We start from the raw sequence: 7,249 nt of genomic DNA on the forward strand, positions 1-7,249 counted from the left end.
CTTTAGCACAACGGCATTAAGAGAGCTCCAGGCTTATGTCTAGAATGATAAACAAAGTCTGGCCCGGGGGCTGCAGCAATGAAGTGCCTGGGACCCGCAGAGGCGACTTGGATCTGAAGGATCGTCAGGCATTGCACTCAGGAGACAGAGGCAGGAGGATCTCTGTGAGTTTGAGGCCAACCTGGTCTACAAGAGCGAGTTCTAGGACAGCCTCCAAAGCTATACAGAGAAACCCTGTCTCGAAAAGCAACAACAACAACAAAACAAAAACAAAAAACAAAACAACAAAAAAGAAAGATCTGAAGGACCTTCCCAAGCCTCCATCTTCTTCCTCTCTAAGACTTAAGCCTCCCCAGTCCACTCCCCACCCCACCCCCACCCCGTGCTCCTTCCCTGTGTGGTCTCTGTCCCCAGTCAGGCCCCAGCTTGTTCCTTGTCTCCTCCATATACCCCCTCCCTCAAAGAGCCACTAGTGGATGGCGGGGACAGACTGCAGCTCAAGTTCCTGCCGGTTCCGATGAAGCTGGTGGCCTGGCACCCTGCATTAATCGGGCAGTTAGATTTGGGGCGTCAGGGATTTATGCTGACTTGTTTAGGTAGGTGCTGGGTCTCAGACCCTCCCAAACTGCACGGGACCCAGTGCCTATTAGCAATCAGGCTGAGGTTGCAGATTATTACTGATGTCAGGAGATCTCTATGGCCAGCACCTTGGGGCCGACAAACAGACAAAGCCTGAACTAACTGTGTCACTGTTCTCTCAACTCATGAAGTACCTGCCTGGCCCTCCACAGTCTCTGATATTTGCTGAAAATGTCTTGGCCGGGGGAAGTCCCTTCCTGTAGTCTTTTGTTTGTTTTATGTGCATGCGTGTTTACGTGCACCAGTGGGAGTGTTTGCACCATTGTACCATGGTGCCCACGTGGAAGTCAGAGGACAACATTTGGAAATGGGCTTGCTCCTTCAATCATGTGGGTCCTGGGGATTGAACTCAGGTCCTCAGGCTTAGCAGCAGTTGTGAGAAATGGCACCCTGTAGGGTTTTGCACAGCAGAATGACAAGATCTGATTTACATTAATTGGGGGAGGGGCAGTGGTAGCATGCATCTTTAATCCCTGCACTTGGGAAGCAGAGGGAGGTGGACTTCTGAGTTTGAGGCCAGCCTGGTCTACTGAGTGAGTTCAAGGCCAGCCAGGGTTACGCGGTGAGACCTTGTCTCAAAACTACAAGCCCTAGGTGTGGAGGCCCAACCCTCTAATCCTAGTAGTCAGGAGGCAGAGGCAAGCAGAACTCTGTGGGTTCCAGAATAGTCTGAACTACATAGTGAGTTCTAGGTCAACATAGAAAGCTTCTGTCTCAAACAAAACAAATTATGTATTTATTTAAAAAATTACATCCCTTATGAATCCATTTCACCATCCCTTAGTTATTTTTTTGAGACAGGATATCAATATGTAACTCTGGCTGTCCTGGAACTCACTTTGTAGACCAGGTAGGCCTTGAACTCACAGAGATCCTCCTGCCTCTGCCCCCTAATTGCTGGGATTAAAGGCAGACTCTGGCTTTTAATTCTTTTTAATTTTTAATTTTTTGGTTTTTCGAGACAGGGTTTCTCTGTATTGTTTTGGAGCCTGTTCTGGAACTCACTCTGTAGACCAGGCTGGTCTCGAACTCACAGAGATCTGCCTGCCTCTGCCTCCCGAGTGCTGGGATTAAAGGTGTGTGCCACCAATGCCCAGCTGGCTTTTACTTTTTTAATAAGTTATTTATTTTTACTTTATGTGCATTGGTGTTCTGCCTGAATGTATGCCTGTGTGAGAGTATTGGATCCCTGGGAACTGGAGTTATAGTTGTGAGCTGCCATGTGGGTGCTGGGAATTGAACCCAGGTCTTCTGGAAGAGCAGACAGTGCTCTTAGCCATTGAGTCATCTCTCCAGCCCCTTGACTCTTAATTTTAAAGTAAGTCATTCACATGCTTTGAAAATCAAATCTGTATAGCCCATTTGCCTCTCTTTTCTGTTGATTTTATTTTTATTTATGTGTATGTGTCTCTGTGTGTATATGATATATGTGTGCTGGTGCCCTTGGAGCCAGAAAGTCTGGGATCTCCTGGAGCTGGAGTTAAGGTGGTGTGAGGTGGCCCACAACACTGGGAACAAAACCCATGTCACCCGTAAGAGCAGCTCTTAGCAGCTGAGCCGTCTCTCCTGCTCCACTGCTATCGCTTCTTGCCTGATTCTTCTGCACTCTTCTCGTGCTGTGCAGATTCAGAGTGAGCAAAGCTCTGTGTGTTGTGTGCCTGTGTATTAGTGTGCTATGCACACATCCATGCATGCTCATGTAGAGAACAGAGGAGGCAATCCCTTTCCACCTGATTTCCCTGAGTCAGAATCTCTCACGGAACCTGAAACTAGCCTGGCCTTCAGCAAGCCTGCGATCTCGTCCCTCTGCCTCCATATTGTTGGGATATTCTGGTTTTGGGTCTTTGGTTTTAACCTGTCTTATTGGCAACAGAAAGCTTTCTGACAGATGGACAGACAGGCAAGCAGACAGACTCCCTGGGATAACAATGAATTACATACCATTTATTTATTCATTTGTTCTTTGAAATTGGGTCCATGTATCTCCTCGTTGACCTCAAACTGGATACAGAGCTGAAGATGATTTTTTTTTCTTTTTCTTTTTCAAGACAAGGTTTCCCTGTGTAGCCCTAGCTGTCCTGGAACTCATTCTGTAGACCAGGCTGGCCTCGAACTCACAGATATCCACTTGCCTCTGTCTCCCGAGTGCTAGGATTAAAGGCATGCACCACCACAGCCCCGAGATCTTGAACTCTTGACTCTCTAATGCCAAGTGTTATGATAACAGGCATGTACCACCTTCCCAGCCTCTTTTGTTTGCAAGACAGGATTCTTGGGTAGCTCAAGATTCCTCTAACTCATGGTAATCTTCCGGTGGCCATATCAGAGAAGCTGCGGTCTGCAATGACACTTGGGAACACAGTCCGGAGAATAACAAAGCTGCTCTGGGAGCATCCTGAATGCTCCTTGCTCCTGCTGTGCTTGCTGCTGCTGTGTTCCTGCTGTCTTCGGCAAGGTGTGTTTACTATAGAAAGGATCCCACTGTAGCTAGTATAGCATGATTGATTCTTGAGAATATCCCACTCCTCTCTGGGCAATTTACCTGCAGATCATAATGATTTCTTTTTTTTTAAGATTTAAAAAAATTATTATGTGTTCAGTGTTCTACCTGTACGTATGCCTGCAGGCCAAAAGAGGGCATCAGATCTCATTATAGATGTGAGCCACCATGTGGTTGCTGGGAATTGAACTCAGGACCTCTGGAAGAGCAAGCCTGTGCACGTAATCTCCGAGCCATCTCTGCAACCTCATGAAGATGATTTTTATAAGAACAATGATGATTATGCTAGATCTATGACTTAATTGGATTTTCTGAGTTAGCCTAAAAGACACATGTGGTTAAGACAGTAAAGATGATTAGGGAAATGGTTTAGGTTATTGTCAGTTGCTTCAATGAGAGATGTAAAAAAAAAGGCAAAAATAGTCTAGAAGTTACCTTCCTTTTTGTTAGATGTAAGATTTACAGAAGGTGAAAAATAGGAACATGGAAGTTTCACGTATTATAGACCCATGAGTTCTGCCTGTGGAAAAACAGGCTGATGCCTAAAGAAAACAGTTATGTCCCGACACCCAAGGTTAGGTTGAGCTCCTTGGTTGTGTAACTTACAGAATTAATCACAAGCCCTGGTATGCACCTTGAAAAAACAAAATTGTGAAAGGAAATTAAATGACCCTATTGTGTATAAAGAAAAATAGGGGGCTGGAGAGATGGCTCAGACGTTAAGAGCACTGACCACTCTTCCAGAGGTCATGAGTTCAGTTTCTAGCAACCACATGGTGACTCACAACCATCTATAATGAGATCTGATGCACTCTTCTGGCCTGCAGACATTCATGCAGGAAGAACACTGTATATATAATAAATAAACCTTAAAAAAAGAAAAATAGATGGTGAGCTGACCGCTCATCTAAAGTTTGTTATAAAATAAAAATCTGCTACACTGAAACCATAAACAGCTGCCTGCTAGTACAAAGGACCTGGCTGAAATGCACTTAGTGTGCTTAAAACTCTGTTAATTAGTTATAAAAGAATCAGGCCGGGCGTTGGTGGCGCACGCCTTTAATCCCAGCACTCGGGAGGCAGAGGCAGGAGGATCTCTGTGAGTTCGAGACCAGCCTGATCTACAAGAGCGAGTTCCAGGACAGCCTCCAAAGCCACAGAGAAACCCTGTCTCGAAAAACCAAAAAAAAAAAAAAAAAAAAAAAAAAAGAATCAGTACTGGGTAAACATGTTATTGTGTAAAAATTAATACAAAGAAAACATCTACTTGTGAGCTTCTTGCTTTTGTTTTGTTTTTTTCCGAGACAGGGTTTCTCTGTATAGTCCTGGCAGTCCTGGAAATAACTGTGCAGACCAGGCTGGCCTTGAACTCACCAAGATCTGCCTCGGAGTGCTGGGGTTAAAGGTATGTGCTACCACTGCCTGGCTACTTGTGAGGTTCTAAGGAAAACATGTAACTTGGGAGTCATATGTGATTTCATCTTATGTAAAGATTTTAATTTGTTTTTGGAAACTATGTAACATGGTTGTGAGGTGATCTTTTCTTGCATAGAAATCATTGTATTAGACAGTATAAAACCATTGTATCAGATGGTATAAAACCATTGTATTAGATGGTATAAAACCATTGTATTAGGGCCGGGCATTGGTGGCGCACACCTTTAATCCCAGCATTCTGGAGGCAGAGGCAGGCAGATCTCTGTGAGTTCGAGGCCAGCCTGGTCTACAAAGTGAGTTCCAGGACAGCCTCCAAAGCCACAGAGAAACCTTGTTTCGAAAAACCAAAAAAAAAAAAAAAAAAAACCAAAAAAAAACCATTGCATTAGATGGTATAAAACCATTGTATTAGACGGTATAAAAGGCATAAGAGAAAAATAAAAGGACTAGAGAAGGAAAGATGTAGAAGGAGAACACCAGGGAAGAAACAGAAGGGAACCACCAGGGAAGAGGAGAGAAAACATCAGGTAGAAAACAGAGCAGAATAAGAAGAAGAGAGAAAACATCAGGTAGAAAACAGAGCAGAGTAGGAAGCAGCAGCACAGAGAGAAGTAAAATGAAGACTCAAGCTTTGGCCCTCAGATGAAAGTTCCCACCGTGTCTGTGTGTCCACCCATCACTTCACCCACTCCCCATCTCCTCTCCAGTTCCTCTGACCTGTGGGGTGCTGGGCCCCTCAGCAGCAGATGCTGGGATCACAGGCTTGTTGTGCCCACTTCAGCATGCCTTTGGTTTACATTTCCTGAGTGGCAAATGACTTCTTGTGCTTATTGGCCATAACTTTCCATATGACCATTTATTTAAATTATTTTACCATTCAAAGAGTGGGGGTTTGCTTGTTGTTTTTGAGAATGGGTCTCACTGTATAGCCCTGACTGTCCTGGAACTCACTCTGTAGACCAGGCTGGCCTCGAACTCAGAGAGATCCTCCCCCCTCTGGGATTAAAGGCAATTTACCAACACACCTACCCCTTTTAACTCCCTCCCTCCCTCCCCCCTTCCTTCCCTCCCTCCCTTTAGAGGCCAAGCATTTTTTTTTTTTTTTTGGTTTTTTGAGACAGTGTTTCTCTGTATTGTTTTGGAGGCTGTCCTGGAACTCGCTCTATAGACCAGGCTGGTCTCGAACTCCCAGAGATCTGCTTGCTTCTGCCTACCGAGTGCTGGAATTAAATGCGCGTGCCACCAACACTCAGTTGCATTAAAAAAAGATTTATTTATTCATTTATGTGTATGAGTGCTCTATTTACATGTATACCTGCATGACTGAAGAGGGCATCAGATCCCATTATAGATGGTTGTGAGCCATCATGTGGTTGCTGGGAATTGAACTCAGGATCTTTGGAAGAGCAACCAGCATTCTTAACTACTGAGCCGTCTCTCCAGCCCTTCACTTTCTTACAATACCCTTTTATACATGGAAAATTTGATTTTTTTTTGAAAATTTGACTTTTGATGGAGGCAGGTTTATCTGTTTTTTCCTGTTGTTTGCAGTGTTTTAGACATCACTCTGTGTTGCTTCCTCTTTGCACATTAAAATCTCCTGTATAATGTAATTTTTATATGCAGAGGTAGTTCCATGGGACACGGCATTACTCAGACAAATCCTTTTTTTAATGTTTTAGTTTTTATTTTATATGCATTGGTGCTTTGTCAGGTCCTCTGGAACTGAAATTACAGACAGTTGGGAGCTGCCATGTGGGTGCTGGGAATTGAACCCAGGGCCTCAGAAAGAATAGTCAGTGCTCTTAACCACTGAGACATCTCTCTAGTCCCCACCCCCCCAGACAAATCTTAAACCCGTCTTGCTGATGGTACGGCTAGTATATGAACTACAAATGTTCAGAAGTTAGTCTTTCTGCTATGTTAGGCTCCCATCACGTACTCAGTGGTGGCCTCAGGCTGGTGGCTGAAGATCTGGAGCATGTCCTTAGGACACAGAGAGCCTTTGGGGAGAGTGACTCAGGGGTGTGGTGACTACAGAGGGATAAACACAGAGGAGAGGAGGGCTGGTGACCTGGTTTGCTTTTCTGTTGCTGTGATATTATTGGCCGTTTTCATATAACTTTCCATATGAACATATCTCAGATTATTTTACCATTCAGAGTGGGGTTTGCTTGTTGTTTTTGAGAATGGGTCTCACCTGTGTAGCCCTGGCTGTCCTAGAACTCACTCTGTAGACCAGGCTGGCCTCGAACTCACAGAAATCCGCCTGCCTCTACCTCCTGAGTGCTGGGATTAAAGGTGTGCGCCGCCACTGCCCAGATAGATTAACTATTTTCTTCTCTCAAAGAGCCAGGATCAATCAGATCAAAACAAAACCAAATGACAACAGTGTGAATTCAGGTTCTGTAGCTCAGTGGCTGGCATTTGGGGCTTCTGCATCATCTGTGCTCTGAAGGGCTCCGACCATTACTTCTCTGGCTTTGCATCCACAGCACACCCTTTGTCTCCATTCCACGCCTGCTACTGTCTAGCGTGGTTGTTCCCAGTCTTGGCTCCTCTAAGATCCTGGGATCTTCACTGCGGCTTTGCTGATACCAATGGCCCCTGGGCCCATCTCCACGGACTCCCCTGCTACATGGTGCCAAACCTGAGCATGACTCCTTCAATCCC

This window comes from Mesocricetus auratus, unplaced genomic scaffold (assembly GCF_017639785.1).
Source record: "Mesocricetus auratus isolate SY011 unplaced genomic scaffold, BCM_Maur_2.0 Super-Scaffold_100028, whole genome shotgun sequence".
NCBI lineage: Eukaryota > Metazoa > Chordata > Mammalia > Rodentia > Cricetidae > Mesocricetus > Mesocricetus auratus.